Genomic DNA, 16,896 nt, shown 5'->3' on the forward strand with positions numbered 1-16,896 from the left:
CTGCAGTCAATTAAGCCAGCTGTACTCCTTTCCTCATAAGGGCTCGGTGTAATGGCTGCAAACAACAGCTTCCTTTGTTGTATACACAGCTTGTTTCTTGTATGGGTTGCTCTAAAGAACATAGGAGACAGCCGTTTCCAATGTATGTTTATGTCTCTGACCTTTGACCTTGCACTGTTCCCATTGTAGGCTCCAGACAGGTGTGCTTCCCATTGTAGGCTCCAGACAGGTGTGCAGGATATTTCTAGAAAGCCCCAGGGTACCATGGCCAGAATTTACAGTGGTCAAGTCATCATGTCCATCCATACCAACGTGCAGAACAAAGAGCATGTGATTGAGTCCCTACACAGGGCCAAGTTCAAGTTGCCTGGCCACATCACAAAGAAATGGGGCTCTATCAAGTTTAATGCAGATGAATCTGAAGACATGGTAGTTGAGAAGTGTCTTATCTCAGATGGCTGTGGGGTCAAATGCATCCCCAGTCATGGCTTCTCAACAAGTGGCAGGCCTTGCACTCAGGAAGGCTTCCACTGTTCTGCTGCCTCTTAGGCTCACCAATACTTCCTGACAAAGCAAAAAAAATTGTTAGCATATGTTTAACCAAACCCTTTCTTTCCTTCATCCTTCTTAGCAAAGTAGAGGCATGTAGAATTTTCTGAATTAATGTAATTTGGTATTACACAAAAATGAAAAGGCAGGCATTACAGGCAAGCTACACTGCGTAAAGTCACAATTCCAAAGTTTTAAGTCCTTGATCCTAAGATGAACACATCCAGCCCTAAAAGACTTCACTATCTCTTGCTGTGAGTCCTCCACCCACCCCCATCCTGCCTGTTATTTGGTCAGTTTTCTAGCTGTCATATTTTCTTTCCATCTTTCCAAGTGTGGTAAGTGTTCAAACAATGGGTTGAAATAAAAAATAAGAAGGAATGATCCACTGTAACTGGGATGGTTAAAAAAGATGTCTTTGTAGAGAAAAGACCAGACTAAAGAGTAAACACCAGCCAGTCATGAGAAGTCGGGAAAAGAGTGTTCCTGGTAGAGGGAGCAACTTGTACCCGGGCAGGCAAGAATCTCTTGTACTGGAGGAACTCAAATGTGTTCTATGAAACCATGCAGAGGAAGGCAGAGATGGCATGAGATTAGGCTGAACAGAATGTCAAAGTTCAGATCATGTAGGTTGTGGTGAGGAATTTGAAAGATTTTAGATTTTTTGTGTAAGTGTTAGAAGCTATTGAAGGCTTTGAGCAGGAGAGTTGCATGACTGGATTTATCTTTTGCGATCCTTTTTGCTGCTGTATGGGGAATTCATGAAGGAAAAATAGAAGAGAAATGGGTTAATAGACTGCTGCAGATATCTGGGCAAATGATGATGCTATCTTAGATCACTGCTATTCAAACTGTAGGTCACAACCCATCAGGGTTATACAGTCATTTTAGTGGTCTTAACCCACAATATCAGTGAAAGAGAATAATGTACAATAGAAAACATCAGCCAGGCGCAGTGGCTCACACCTGTAATCCCAGCACTTTGGGAGGCCAAGGCAGGTGGATCACTTGAGGCCAGGAGTTTGAGACCAACCTGGCCAACATGTCAAAACCCCGCCTCTACTAAAAATACAAAAATTAGCTAGGCATGATGGCAGGTGCCTGTAATCCCAGCTACTTGGGAGGCTGAGACATGAGAATCACTTGAACACCGGAGGTGGAGTTTGCAGTGAGCCAAGATCCCTCCACTACACGCCAGCCTGGGCAACAGTGCGAGACTCTGTCAAAAAAAAAAAAAAAAAGAAAGAAAAAAGAAAAGAAAACATCAGAGACCGTCATATCATTTCATAACAGTTCTTCTCAAATTTTTGTGCATATAGGCATGCATTTGCAAGTACTGGATTATACTGTGAAGTGATTTTGTTATTCTTCATAGTGATCAAAAAGGCACTGGCCTAGACTAAAGTGGTGATGGTGGAAGCAGAAAGAAGGTAAAGATGTCTTCAGATACATGGAAATGGAAGAGGTCACCTAAGAGGAGACATAAAAAGAGAGGAAACAGAGTCCTGTGATGTATTTTAAGTTTCACATTCTTATGTTTATGTTCCACCTATTCTTTAAAAAAAATTATAATAACTTAAGCATAGTAAAAATCTAGTAAAATTGAACCATTAACATTGGAAAATGACATGTAACCTGCCATTTTTTTCCTGAAAGATACATATTTTAAAAATTGAAACATAACCTGATGGTCACCAGTAGGTCATTCTCTCACCTCTCTGCTGAGCATGACTTTTCTGAGTCATTGACATATGTCTAGCAAAGTTTAGAAACAAATCCAGAATATTTCCAAACCATGCAGGAAATATTAAATCCTAAGTCTACTCAGTCTTCATTCCTTCTGAAGAATGTTTCTTGGGCTTCTGAGTTTCCAATTCTAGCTTTGCTGAACTTCACAATGCAATCTGGTCTCTGCTCAGTTTAATGTATAAAGTCACCACCATACAACATGTCCAAAAATTCACATCATTGCCACAGTGAGAAAAGAAAATGCACAGTGCACTGGACTATAGGTCATGTTTATGGTTTTTTTTTTTTTTGGATAATGTAAGATACAATTACCTTCCTTAGAAAATATCATCTTTTTTTTTTTTTTTAATTTTAAAGCTGGGTGTCCAGGACAGACATCACATGTCGGCAGGTTCCATGATGCCCCCTGAGCTGAAAAACCACCAAGTTTTTATTAGGGATTTTCAGAAGGGGAGGGAGTGTACGAATAGGGTGTGGGTCACAGAGATCACGTGCTTCACAGGGTAATAGAATATCACAAGGCAAGTGGAGGCAGGGCGAGATCACAGGACCACAGGAGCAGGGCAAAATTAAAATTGCTAATGAAGTTTCGGGCTCCAGTACATATAAAGAGACTGATTAAGAAAAGATCATCTTAATAAGTCTGTTTATATGTACTGGAGCACATTGGATTTAAACTTTTGGGATATGCTTTTAACCCGATGAGAAAATAGGTTAATAATAAATCGTCACTGAAAATCAGAAATGTGACTTGGAAAGAAAAGGTACATGTCATGGGCAATTACAGATGTAGAAATCTTTTAATTATAAAGCATGCCCTTACCTGAGGAACTTTATACTATGCTGACATGAGGCTACATCTAATAATAAGCCTTTTCATTTTACACACACAAACACACACCCACAATCTATGAACATGTTAAGACCCATATGTTCAAACAACCCATTTACAAATTGCTAGATGGGACCAGCATGAGCTCCTTACTCCCTTCACCAAATGAAGAAAGCCATTTTGTTATTTCATCATCTTTCTTCTTCCTGGAGTCCTGACAGCATCAGTTATAACAGCATGCCTCTTTTCCCTCCTTTTATCAAACACCAGTCTTGCATTTGAGTAGGTGACAACCAAAGACGGCAGCTGTATTTTCCTAGTAGAATCTTAGAGCTCTTCAGAGTCAAAAGAATGAGCCTCTAATGGCAGAAAATTAAATCCTAGAAGAAATAACACTAGTGGCTACTTGAGATATCTTCCCCCATTCTTCTCAATCCAGACCACTTAGGTAACTGCATATGTTGTTGTCCATGCATTTTGATAGAGCCATCCAGAGAACCACTCCTGACCTGTGTAGTTGTGCTGCTGACTCTACTGTAAAGCCATTCCTGTGCCAGATGAACCACCGAATTTCAACAAGTAAGGAGCTAAAAACAGGGCAGCGTTGCAATCTTCAATCTGTTTCTTCATTCTCAAACCTCACAATGTTGGCCCTTTCTGCAGAATTTCAGTTTGTGTTTTATTCACTGAGGAAGTCTGGTACACAGAAAAGCTTCCTCTTAGCATAGATAAGGCTAACAGGCTAACAGTTATTTTGGTAAGTAGGATTAATTATCAGGAAGCTGTTGATAGTTCATGGCTGACCTGTAAAAACCCGGTTAGAATGAGGTCAGCTAAAATAATAGGGTCTATTTAAAGTTTGGGTCATATAAGACGTCATTAAGGATCACATTATTTCAGCAAAGAAAATATTGCAGAGAGTTATCTCTTAAAAGAAAATAGCCTTTCTGCTGGAAAGCTTCCAAACCACACCATTGCAAAACCTAAACACTTCAAACCATTGAATGCTAATGTTTAACTGCCTAGCTCTAGTTGTCTTGCAAACCTTTTCCCCTTTGGTAATTGATTTTTCCTGCAATCCAGGTGTCATTTGGTGTTTAATCCCAATTTTGTCTCTTATGCTGAAGAAAACATATTTTCATTGCCTAGGGGTTAATTTTTTGAACCCCACATAATGTAGAATATATTCTACTCTGTTGCTTGTGATTAAGAGAAGTAGTCATCAGCATTTTACTAGAGTTGAAAACAGCAAAGGGAAGGGCTAGCCCAAGGCATAATTGGGAAATGCCTGAAATTTTAAAGCCTTTGCCTCATAATTTGTCATTTAACTACTTTTATGCCTTAATCTCTTGTTCAGTCACTTAGAGCTGCATGACCCCCTCTAAGCTTCAGTTTCCTCCTGTTGCAGGATTGACTGAGATGCTGCACACTACACTGTGCAGCACATTCCCTGAGGCATAGTAAATGTTCAGAGATTGGTAGGTTATCATAATCATCCTCATCAACATTCCTAAACCTCGGGACTAAGGGATATTTAATGTTGACTTATGATGAAATTGTTTGTAAAACATTTGCTTTTAATTTTGTTCTCAAAGACTAAAAAACTTACCAAACCCAAAGGAATGTGCCTCTAGTTCTAGTATTTTAGGCCACCACAGGAGGTGGAAAAGAGATGTGGTAGCGGGTAAGGGAGTCTTCCCTCCTTTGTAGTGCTGACAGCTACCTGTTCATTAGACTGGCCTTGTTGAAAAAAAATGATAATATGAGTCAGGCATGGGGACCAAGACAACATGTGGGACCTGCCCTGCTTACACCAGAGCAAGAGAGCCCATGTCCTGGTCCAGTTCCAAAGCCACTCCCCTGGCAGACCACCTGTCTGGATTCTTCCTCCTCCCTCCTGTCACCAAGATTCAGTGAAGAGTCTAATTAGTTAGTGCATGTTTAAATGCTGTATATTTAAACATGCACAGATACAAGATCTGTGGAATCTAAAGATTATATAACTATGGGGGACCTCTTTAAAAGAATACAAAATTATAAGTAACAGATATGTGTGAATATTTAGTTAAGATGAGAAATCACCACAAAGTATACATATAAACAGCTAACAAATACCACAAACATTAAAAAATCCAGAAAAATATTTATTTATTAATTAAATCCCTGATTCATCCTACATTTTTTTTCTACTTTTTTCTTCTTGATTGCATACTCTTTGATTGCACCCCTATGTATGGTAGGAGAGGATTTCTGAGTTTTCTGACTTAACACGGCATTGATGAGATTCAAAACCTTTACTTACAATTTTTTTGTTATGATGATTTGAAAAATGTTCAAGTCTTCTTTCTCTTCTACTGCCCACATACTTCTGGCACAGCACAACATGCTCATATAGTATTACAACCACTGTGTCTTCATTCTGTGATCCCAGATGAGTGGGGAGAGGATTTCTGAAAGTATTCCTGCACATGGACAGGTAGCAATAATAATCACTATACCTGAAAATGACTGCAAACCACGTAAATCCATCTCACTAAACCCAAATAGAGGGACTCCCAATTTAATTTCCCATTAGCCAAATCTCAAAAATGTCCACAGCTAGTCAGGGACTATCCAACATGAAAAGGCATGGAAAAGAATTCATATGAAAAGAGATTGCAGTTTTTGTTTTTTTTTTAGAAGATCTCACTGTCACCAGGCTGGAGTACAGTGGTGTGATCATAGCTCACTGTAACCTTGAACTCCTGGGCTGAAGCAATTATACTCCTGCCTAAGCCTCCCGAGTAGCTGGGATGACAAGTGTGAGCCACCACACTCAACCTAAACTGCAGTCTTAATTGTGGCTAAAATGTTTTACTCTTTCAAATATTAGAAAAGCATATGCCCAAGCAAGTGAGAGTCCCTGAAGATGTAAACTTCTTTAGCTTCACAGAAAATCTACCTCTGCACAGAGGAGTTAGCCCCATAGGATTCTGAGGATAAAGGTGAGTTCCTGCCCTCCCATGCTTACAGAAAGAGCTATTTTGGGCAGAAGCACTGTATACCATAAGGACTTATATAACAAAAATAATATCAGCATTATTACTAAAGTCCACTGTGTCCAAGCATGAAGCAATCTCAGGCAGAAATCACAATATCAGGCTCTTTGGAGAATGGAGAAGAAACTGGAACTGGCCACTTCTTGAACTATGAAGAACCTGGTTCTTTCCTGCCCCCTCCCTCAGCTTTGCCCAAAGTGACCTGAAGAAGCAATTGTCTTTAATCTTATCTAGTTCAATAATTTTAATTGATTTTCTGAATCCAAACTCTACTCTGTCACTAACTAGCTGTGTGAGCTGGGACAAATTAGCCTAAGCATTTGTATTCTCATACATAAAATGGCAAAAATATTTTATTTGCATAACTGTGAAAAAGATTAAATGGATAGTGTATGTATATTACCTGGCACCTAGTAGATAACTAAGATATTGTAGCCATTTTATTATTGTTCACATTTCAAGTGATAACTATAAGGGAGGAACTAGAAAGAGAATATTGAACAGCCAGGACTCCAGATTACCAAACACAGCATGGAAGATCAAACTCCATAAATGCTAAAAGGGATTATTTCAGTTTCAACTTTTTTACTTTGCTCCCAGAGCCCAATGGCAACACAGTGAAAGTGGCCATGGCAACATGACAGCCACAGTACTCTATGAACAGAGTGTATCAATAAACATGATGCTTTTAGGAGGCCACAAGAATTCCTGTCTGGCTCAGGTGTTCCTCCTGGTGTAGGATCTATCTCTGAAGTTGCATGAGATTCGGGAAATTTTCTTGTCTCAGATTTTGATAGTTTGATATTTGAACAGAAAACAGCAAGTTGCCCCTGGTAATGGTTGCAAGTAACTGGCGCTAAGCACCTGGCAGATAGTAATGACTCTGTAAAAGATTTCTGAATTCATCTAAAGTGATCTGTCCTCAGAGACCCTGTACACTGTTGCCTGGGCAAGGCACAGGCTCTGAGTAACCTGAGACATCAGGCAATTTGAGGCATCAGAGCATTGTCATTAGTGTTGGCTCTGAAGTCAGATCAGACCCGGCCCCAAATTCCAGCTCTAGCATTTACCATATTTACAATCTTGAGCAAGCTGCTTAAATTGTCTGTGACTCAGTTCTTTCATTATAAAGCAAGGATAATAAAGTATCTACCTAATAAGGTTTTAGTGAGTATTAAACGAGGTAACATTTCTGAAGGGCTTTAGAACAGTGCCTAAAGCCCTTCATTGCAAGTGCTCAGTAATGGCTAGCTCTAATGTTAAAGGGGAAAGCTGGTAGGGATGTCCAGCAGGTGTTTGGTTATGTGGATCTGGCACTCAGAAAAAAGATAGTAATGAAAGCCACAGGTTCTATATTTTCTAGTTTTATTCCTTTCTTGTGGTGCCTGTAACAAGTTACCACAAACTTGGGTTGAAAATAACAGATTATTTTCTTACCGTTCTGGAGGCCAAAAGCCCAAAATCGGTATCACGGGGCCAAAATCATGGTGTTGGCAAGCATCCTCCCTCTGGAGATGTTAGGGGAGACTCCATTTCTTGCCTCTTCCAGTTTCTGGTGGCTGATGGCATTTCTTGAATCATGACAGCATTGTTGCAATCACTGCCTCTGTGGTTACATTGCCTTCTCCCCTCCTGTCTGTATCAAATCTCCCTCACTCTTCTTCTTATAAAGACACTGAATCATGGCATTCAGGGCCTACCTAGATAACCCAGGATAATGCAGAGTAATCCCTCCATCTGAAGAGCATTAACTTAATTACAAAGATGCCCACCCCAGCAAATAAACTAGCATCTATAGATTCCAAGGATTAGGACCTGATATCATTGTAAGCCATTTAATCAGTCTACTATACTAATTAATACACGATACTGCAAGACATAGATGAAGATGAAATTATGTGAAGAGAAGACTAAATACAGAACTCCGAACCATAAACACATAACAGGGAAGCAAAGAGGAGACACCACAGGGAAATGAGAAGGAAAGGGTAGCTAGAGGAGAAGATGAGGTGAAAGGGGGTTGTCTGAGAATTCAAGGATGTAGTTTCACAAAGGATAGCATCCTGGAAACACTTCAAAGAATCAAGGTAGGGGGCTGAGGAGGGATTATGGGGTTTGACTACTAAGAAGAACATCAGTAAATTTAGCCACAGTGAATTTATTGGCATGGGAGAAAGAGAGCAAATTGTGATAGGTTAAGGATGGAGTCACTTACCTCTGTGATACACTTTGTACATAGGCATAGTTGTAAGAGGAAAATGGTGCAGACATTCATCTTGACAAGCCACCCTCCGAGACCTTACTCTCAACTATGTTTTCTTTGGATTCCCAACAATAAAATCCCATGAAAGGCCCTGAACTTGCCAAGGTGGACATGATCTATGATTAGAAGAGGAAGGCACTGCCTCCTTCCCATAGAAATATGTTTGCTCTCCAGCTCCTGAGAGAGGTCAATGAAAAAGTTATATTTATCTTCATGATTTACTCAGCCCACCCTCTCTCTCAAAGGTATTATTAATGCCTAGACTAGTCAAGTGGTGATGTTTCTAATCATTATACTCTTTTATTCTTTTTCAATATCTTAAAAAAGGACTCTAAATATTGAAGTAGTTTACATTTTTTTCTAATGGAGAAACATTATTAGTCACTCAAAAATTATTATAGAAAATAAACCATGGGCTAGAAAGTATATTAGGGACAATATGAGATTAAAATATTAATAGCTAATATTTGAGTACCTTGTACGGGACAGGCACTGATCTAAGTGCTTTATATATCAACTTATTTCAAAAATTTGGTGACAGAGGAGGTACTAATATTACACTATTATTATCATCCCAACTTTATGGAAGAGTGAACAGAGGTGCAAAGATAAGGGAAAAACACACAGCTAGGAAACAAGAAGCAAGGATTAACTCAGCAGTCAGTCTCTGGGCCTATTCTAACCACTGTGGCATTCATTTTTACAGCATTTGCAATAAGACATCTCTAGCATACTCTTTTTAGGCAGAAGCATACAAATAAGCATTATTTTAAAGTGACTTGACAAAAACCAGTTTTTGCATTTAAAAAATCTTGTAATACTGGAAATATTTGTTACTCAGAACATATTGACTGAGTACCTAGTAATTTACTAGGCACTCTTCTAGAAACTGAACTTTCAAAAAGGAACAAAATGGACACAAACTCCTGCCCTCATGTTCAAGTAAGCCATCTCCATCTTTAAATGTAATGCAATAATAACACCACCACCATACTTCCAGAGCCAAGAAGAAGCCAACTCTTCCCTCACTGTATAAGAGAATAGCATTGAATCATTACAAGCAAAATTACAGCAGAAACTACTGTTACTGACTATTGACATCATGCTTCTGGGGGAAATTTTGCTATACTGAACCATGGGTGAGAAATTACACAGAAAATAGCTAATGCCTGCAGGGCTTAATACCTAGGTGGTGAGTTGACAGGTGTAGCAAACCACCATGGCACATGTTTACCTATGTGACAAACCGGCACATCCTACATGTGTATCCTAGAATTTAAAGTAAAATAAAATAATAAAATAAAAATTTTAAAAAGAAATTACAGAAAAAAATGGAAAATCGTATATGAAGGATCTTTTTCTTGAAGCTCACCGACCTTTCGAGCATCTAAATCAATAATCCTGGTTCGAAGAAGCACTGTTTTCTTGATATTAAACAAAGTGTGTGACATTTCTGGGTCTGTTCCCTGAAAATGGTATTGCCTGAAAAAATACTAAAATTAAATAAATAAGTAATAAATAAATAAAGCTGATTTGGGTTTAGGGGGAAAATGGTATTGCCTGTACCTGACATCTAAGATCATTTTCCGTCTGGCTTTATGTGACCCTAAGTAACAAATATCAGGGGTTAAGAGGAAGTCTTAGAGCTCCAACACGTTCTACTTTCCACTCACCCACAGTCAAGAATCTAAGAGAAATCCCCAAACCTCAATGACTCAGAATAAGACAGCCTTGTCCAGGCCTCTGCAGCAGGGCAAATGGAGACCCAGGGCTCTGCAGTGTTCTTCATTCCACAACCTATGACACCCTCTTCCCATCAAAATTTATCACTGAAACACATTTGTCCTTTATCCCAGAGGAAGATTCAAGGCTCCCGGTGCATTCCTCATTACCAAGTATAGTTGCCAGATAAAATCTAGGATGACTGATCAAATTTAACTGGACATCCTGTATTTTTATTTGCTAATTCTGGAAACTCTAGCCCAGGCCTCTCAACCCTTTAGATGAAAATGCCACCATATCCAGGAAGACCTTCCCGATCACCCAGCCTGTTTTTTTAACTTGCAACCTTTCCTCCCTCAACATTTCCTATCTTACTCCTGGGTTAATTCTCCCCATAGCATTTATTGTCACCTATCATAGGATACATTTTATTTTATTGTATTTTTTTAATTCTCTGCTCTTTCCTCCTCCCGCCAAGATTAAAGGCCCTCAAGACTATGAGTATTTATCTACTTTGTTCATGCTATGTCTCCAGTGCCTACAATACTGCCTGGCACAGAGTAAGTGTTAGATAAATATTTGTGAATCAGTTTGTTAAATTAAGTATCTATTTCTTTGATGTCAAAAATGATATTAGAATTGTGATAAATATCACAGGTGAGTTGAATAATAATAATGAATACAAACAGATCATATTTATGGTGTACATATATGCCTGGCAATATGCTAAACAGTTTACCTAGATTAACTCATTTAATACAAAACAAAAAACCATTTAATACTCACAAAAAACTGTCATCTTCATTTTACAGCTGAAGCAACTGATACAGAGAAAAATAAGAAACTTGCTCAAGGTCACATAGGGTAGCTTCAAGATTCAAACCCAGCTGCCTGACTCTAGAGAGTGAGTTCTTTCCTTAAAAATAATGTTTTTACCTGGGAGACAAAAATGTGAAAAGGGGATTAAATACTTGCACAAATGATTGAAGGCTTTTGAATGAATAAATTACTTCACCTGGCAAAAAAAAAAAACTGTGTTTAATGGATCCCCATATGTGAAATAGAACCTGGATGTGGACAAGTTAAGACATTGTTACGTAACAGATTAGAGTCATGTTAATACACCATTGGGCTGGAAAAGAGTCTGAGAAGGTGGGTTCATGGCTGCTAATATGTTTTTGCTCACTTTGAAGCTCAGAAACTTGACTCCAGTAGGTGCCAACATATAACTGGCTCTATATACTGTGTACACAGGTAGTTTCTTCACTTAGGACTTTATAAAGATGGCAAAGGGATTGATAAGTAACAACTGAAGCCACCGTACATTCTGAAATAATAGTGATAATTTATTTTACTAACAATTAACATGAACACAAATATACACAATTATAGATAAGATCTGATTTAAATTTCTAGTTCCTCCTCATTGAGAAACAGGCTATACTACTCTTTGCCACTGACATGAAGGGAATTCCTCTTCTTTTGCCCGTTCAGAAAGCCTCTTCTTTCCCCTTCTGTGTTGGATGTTCTCAGATCACATTGCTCTGTGCTAGGCTCTTTTCTTATATGAGGATGCTTACTGTCATTTTCACATTACTCCCAATATGTGCTAAAACAATGATTCCATATTTACATGAAGGACTCTCTGTTATTTAAAACTAGTACACAGTGCCGCTATCAAGACCCAGGATCCCAGCAACAGCCCATATGTAGGAAGCAGTAGCCAGCAGCTGTTACTGATTAACTATTGCTTGCTCTTTTGTGGACAGTGCTTTTGCTGGTCTTCTCTTGGGCATCTAGCCCAAGATCAACAAACAACAGCCAACAGGCAAAATCTAGCCAATAGCCCGTTTTTGTATAGTCCAGGAGCTAGGAAAGGTTTATAGAGAAAAATATTTACAATCCATTAGAGGATATGGAACACCAATGTTAAACATCTGTTAAGTAAAATGTTCTTTTAAAAAAATCAATTCTTCTTAGCAAAATTGTATTACAGAAAATTGTACCCCATTATATTTTTAATTTCATCAATTAAAATTGTGGAAACGTGTTCTCTTTTGCTATATAAGTAGCCACTTATACTCAATTTAGCTTCTTGGCCCATAAACCCTAAAATATTTACCTACCTTTTACAGAAAAAAAAAATGCTTATCTTTGTTCTAGTCTTTGATATTAAGGCAGTGTGATGCCAAAAGGCTAATTGATAATTATTTTTAAAACAGAGTAGGTACATTTTCACCAACTCTAATTTTCTTATTTAGATGTGATTTAAGTGTGCTATTTAGTGATATCTTTTTTAAACTTCATATTTATTTTCTGGCACAGACAGGGTTATTAAAATTTTTTATTGTTATTTCCATTTTTGAAAGACACTACTTTTTTAGCATAAGTTTGTATTGTTTCAACTTACTAATTGTTACTAAAACATTCCATTTTGGCAGTTCATTTTTATGGGACCCAAATTATATGCAGTGCATTGTAAAAAGATAATTCAATTCATTTAAAAATATGCTTCAATAAGCACAATCTAGAAAGGCTTTTTCTTCAGGATCATCTCTTCCCTATCTATATCAGCCAGGATGTTAATAATTTTTCAAAAATTCCAATTGACTGGCATCTCATTTCAGATGGAAAAAAATAAAACTTTTTTAAACAAAATTACCTGCTGAAGGAAGTTTGCATGGATGTCCACTCAAACAACAACAACAACAAAAAAATCCCTTTAGCTGACCTCAAGGAAAGTGTGGCACATTCTTGATGGAGCTATAAAAACACAGTTATGACTTGTTCTATACTATATTAAACATTTTTAAAAGCTCTCTCTCTCTCTCCCTCTCTCTCTCTCCCTCTCTCTCTCTTTTTTGTGGTAGACCTTGAATCAGCTAGGGGAAGAACACATGGAGTCATTGCTGAGTCCCTGGAAGTCTCTAAAGGCCATCATTGGATTTAACCAAGCCAGGTTTATGGAGCAAATAAATTCAACCTGGACCTGGGGCTGTTTGTTCATCATTCCCTAGTCCACTCAACACCCCTTTACTGGGAGCTCACTGGGAGGAATTCAGAGTTAATTTAATCCTGTTTGGCCAAGGTTGGCCCTTGGAGAAACATAGTTCAAGTAAATATAGCTTGCTGTCTCTCACTTGGTTTACCTATATTGCCTTTACCTTTTAAAGTTACCAGCATAATTGCTCTTGGGATACCAAAGATCTGCAGCCCACTGGTGCTATTCCTGCCTTAGTTTCTGGAAGTCAGAACCTACTCCCTAGAGCCTCCATTCGAGCCTTCCCCATGACTCAGATCTTCAGCCATCTCCAGAGCACCCAAAGGCAAGACTCCTCTTTCACTACTCTATGTTATATCCCATCTCATTCCTCCAGAATCAGATTGATTCTAAAGAGTCAACTAGAACTTTAGGAAGTAGACTGTCAAGTCCACTAGCATTCTAGGAAGTGAACTAACTTCTCAGACTTCTAGATGAGAATAATAGGTAACATTTATTGGAAGTGAACTAACTTCTCAGACTTCTAGATGAGAATAATAGGTAACATTTATCAGTTCCAATGCTGACTTAGGCCAGGTGCTGTTCTATAGACTTTACATGAGTTCACTTAGAATTCTTTCATAGTAACCTCATGAAGTAAGTGCTTCTATCCCTCTGCATTTTGAAGATGAGGAAATGGGCACAAGAAGCTTTAGTAACTTGCCCAAGGATGCTCTGCTGAGATGTGGAAGGGCCAGATACAAAGCAAACTTGTCTGACCTGTAACCTCTACTCTCTAAGTGCCTTTAACAAGATTCAGAAGATTTATATAGGAGTTGATCAGCCAGAAGCAGCCTTCCAAATTTGACCTGACCCAAGCAGAGACTGGAGTACCCCCCAATCCAAGGGGGCTATGTTCCAAGATCCCCAGTGGATGCCTGAAACCACAGATAGTACCAAACCCTATATATACTATGATTTTTCCTATACATACATACCTATGATAATGTTTAATTAGACATAGTAACAACAGATAACTAAAAATAAAATAGAACAATTGTTAAAAAATCCTGTAATAAAAGTTAGGAGAAATTGGTCTCTCTCTCAAAATACCTTATTGTACTGTACTCACTCTTCTTCATGTGACGATGTGAAGTGATAAAGTGCCTGTGTGATGAGATGAAGTGAGGTGAATGACGTAAGTGGAAAATTCCAGAAATAATTCATAAGTTATCAATTGTGTATTATCCTAAGTAGCATGATGAAATCTCCAGCCATTGTGCCTGCATTGCCTTTAGTAGCCTTCCATGTTATTAGATGGGCTGTCAGTGTCACAGTGCTTTTGTTGAAGTCACTCTTATTTTACATAATAGTGGTCCCGAAATGCAAGAGTAGTGATGTAATATCTTCAGACCAAGGATGACTGTAGGTAAAAGAAGCCAAGAATATGGGAGGACTACTGTACTTTGAGGAGAGGAATTTTGAGCTGAGACTGAGGGATAGGTAGACTTCCTTGGAAGAATGACACTTTTAGTAAAAGAAACAGCCTACAGTGATCAATGTTGAACTGAGGGCATTGAAGGAATTATTTCATAACAGAAGCTCGTTTCTTGGAAAGTCAGAAATAAGCAGCCTTTTAGGCTTCCACGTCCTGAGCTGGTCACCTTGTTCCTGTGGATGAACCTCCCAATGGGGCCCACAGTAAGGGGCTCCATACTGGGGGACTTTTTCACAGCAGTAACCTGGTGACTCCAAGACCAGGTTGTGGCCAGGATGAAAAGTCAACCAGGGCTTGGGATGTACGTGATCCAGTAAGAGGCCAAGTCCTTCAGAGAAATATGGTTCCTTTGTCACATCAGGAGAAAGAGGCTAGAGCCAGGTGACCAATTATCAAAGATTTTCTGAGCTGCAACATTCTTCAAATGTGAAACATATCATGTCAGCCTAGGCCCCTGATCATGACTATGTGAATACATTAAAACTGCCAGGCCTGGCATGGTGGCTTACTCTGGTAATCCCAGCACTTTGGGAGACTGAGGTGGGTGGATCACTTGAGGCCAGGAGCTCGAGACCAGCCTGGTCAACATGGTGAAACACCATCTCTACTAAAAATACAAAGATTAGCTGAGTGTGGTGATGTGCACCTGTAATCCCAGCTACTTGAGAGGCTGAAGCATGAGAATTGCTTGACCCTGGGAGGCAGATGTTGCAACAAACTGAGATTGCACAACTGCACTCCAGCCTGGGTGACAAAGTGAGGCTCTGTCAAAAAAAAAAAAAAAAAAAGGCAGACGAAAGAAAGAAAAAGAAAGGAAGGAAGGAAAGAAAAAGAAAGAAAGAAAGAGAGAGAGAGAGAAAGAAGAAAGAAAGAAAGAAAGAAAGAAAGAGAAAGAAAGAAAGAGAAAGGAAAGAAAGAAAGAAAGAAAGAGAGAAAGAGAGAAAACATCAGAGGCCATCACATCATTTCATAACATTTCCTCTCAGATTTTTGTGCTTATAGGCATGCATATGCAAGTACTGGATTGTACTGTGAAGTGACTTTTGTTACTCCGCATAGTGATCAAAAAGGCACAGGCCTAGACAAAGTGGTGATGGTGGAAGCAGAAAAACGGTAAAGATGCCTTCAGGTACATGGAAATGGAAAAGCTCACCTAAGAAAAGACATAAAAAGAGAGGAAAGAGTACTGGCATGGTGGCAGGTACCTGTAATCCCAGCTACTTGGCAAGCTGAGGCAGGAGAATTGCTTGAACCCCCAGAGGCGGAGGTTGCAGTGAGCCACACCACTGTGCTCCAGCGTGGGTGACAGAGCGAAACTCCATCTTAAAATACATACATATGTCCATACAACTGCCAGAGTGAGATTTTGGTTTTGACTTGTGTACGTGTGTGTGCGTGTGCCTGTGTCTGTGTGTCACTACTTCATTTTGTGTTGCTATAAAGGAATATCTGTGTATTAGTCCATTTCCATGCTGTTGATAAAGACATACCAGAGACTGGGCAATTTACAAAAGAAAGAGGTTTAATCAGACTTACAGTTCCACGTGGCTGGGGAAGCCTCACAATCATGGTGGAAGGCAAGGAGAAGCAAGTCACATCTTGCATGGATGGCAGCAGGCAAAGAGAGAATGAGTACCAAGTGAAACGAGTTTCCCCTTGTCAGACCATCAGATCTCTGGAGACTTGTTCACTACTACCAGAACGGTACAGGAAAGACCCGTCCTGATAATTCAATCATCTCTCACTGGGTCCCTGCCACAACACATGGAAATTATGAGAGCTACAAGATGAGATTTGGGTGGGAACACAGAGCAAAACCACATCAATATGAGTCTGGGTAATTTACAAAGAAAGGAGGTTTATTTGCCTCATGGTTCTGCAGACTGTACAAGAAGCATGGTGCTAGCATCTATTTCTGGTGAGGGCATCAGGAAGCTTTCAATCACAGAGGAAGGTGAAGGGGTGCAGGTGTGTCCCATGGCAAGAACAGGAGCAAGAGAGTGTGGGAGAGGGAAGTCCCAGATTCTTTTTAACAACCAAACCTCCCATGAACTAACAGAGTGAGAACTCACTCCTTACAGTGGGGAGGACACCAAGCCATTCATGAAGGATCCACCCCCATGACTGAAACACCTGCCACCAGGCCCCACCTCCAACACTGATCAATTTCACTGTGAGATTTAAAGGGAATAAATATACACACTATATCAACCAGTCCTCCAGAGCTGCATAGAATATGTCAAAAGAAGTTGGCATTTGTGAGGG

General features: G+C 39.3%; 1 non-coding gene across 1 annotated transcript; it reads left to right on the forward strand.

Moving 5' to 3' along the window:
• Nucleotides 1-133, forward strand: LOC129039756 (small nucleolar RNA SNORA70). The gene has a single exon (XR_008503458.2). It is a non-coding gene; the product is annotated as a small nucleolar RNA SNORA70 (small nucleolar RNA).
• The last annotated feature ends 16,763 nt before the right edge of the window (nucleotides 134-16,896 follow it).

The sequence above is a fragment of the Pongo pygmaeus genome, chromosome 5, assembly GCF_028885625.2.
Source record: "Pongo pygmaeus isolate AG05252 chromosome 5, NHGRI_mPonPyg2-v2.0_pri, whole genome shotgun sequence".
Taxonomy (NCBI): Eukaryota; Metazoa; Chordata; class Mammalia; order Primates; family Hominidae; genus Pongo; species Pongo pygmaeus.